The sequence below is a fragment of the Charadrius vociferus genome, unplaced genomic scaffold (assembly GCF_000708025.1).
Source record: "Charadrius vociferus isolate BGI_N301 unplaced genomic scaffold, ASM70802v2 scaffold106, whole genome shotgun sequence".
In the NCBI taxonomy this organism is placed as follows: Eukaryota; Metazoa; Chordata; class Aves; order Charadriiformes; family Charadriidae; genus Charadrius; species Charadrius vociferus.
The window spans coordinates 463941-464804 of NW_009648790.1; positions in this window are offsets into that span (position 1 = coordinate 463941).

Consider the following 864-nt stretch of genomic DNA (forward strand, 5'->3'; position numbering starts at 1 on the left):
CTGTAAAAATTGAATGAAATCAATCAAATTCTGAAACCTTGTAACTTAAGACAAGGAACAGGGTAAGTGTAACAATCATATAAACATTGGGGTTTGGGTTTTTCTTTTTCTTTAAAGATAATAATCCAGCTTTAAAAAGCTTCAATGGGTTTTGTGTTACTGTACCCTTTCACTATGCTACTAAGCACTGTGCTTTAGATGATCTTCCAAAAAACACTCCACTTCACTACAAGATGCTATAGTATCAAAATTGGGGTTAACATATCTGCTTCTCAACACATCCCATACTGCTCATCTTACAGAGTTTCCCCTACCACTCCCAATTAACCACGTAATACCATCCCATCCTTATTCCAGAAAGTACAAAACTAGATTAAAGCATGCTTCATTAAACCAAATGCCCATATCAAACACTGCCCTACCTGGTAAGCAACCATTAGAGGATGCATAGGGAAAACCATAGTACAACAGGAAACATAACAATAAAGATAAGGAGAGTTTCATTATTTAAGAGTTTCAAAAAGTTCTTTACATCAGAGAGCAGTGACTTTGTGTTTAATGGGCTGTGAAACTGGGCAGGTGCTTTATTAAAGGATGTGAATTTTTAGTATCAAAAACATCCTGCAACAAGGAGTTTAATAGCTTAACTATGTGCTGTGAGAACCACTTCCTTTTGTTTGTTTTTAGTGTCCTGATAATTTGTGCATCTTCTCATTCACTGTCTGTTCCAAAACAAGAACTATCATAGTCTACCTTGCCTCAAGCAACTCAGTTTATTTCAGCTTCCTCCCCTCCTAGTTTCAGTTCAGTCTTGTTCAAGTCCTCCTTTTACAGAGGTTATTCCACAGGCTTTAGCATTCTTCT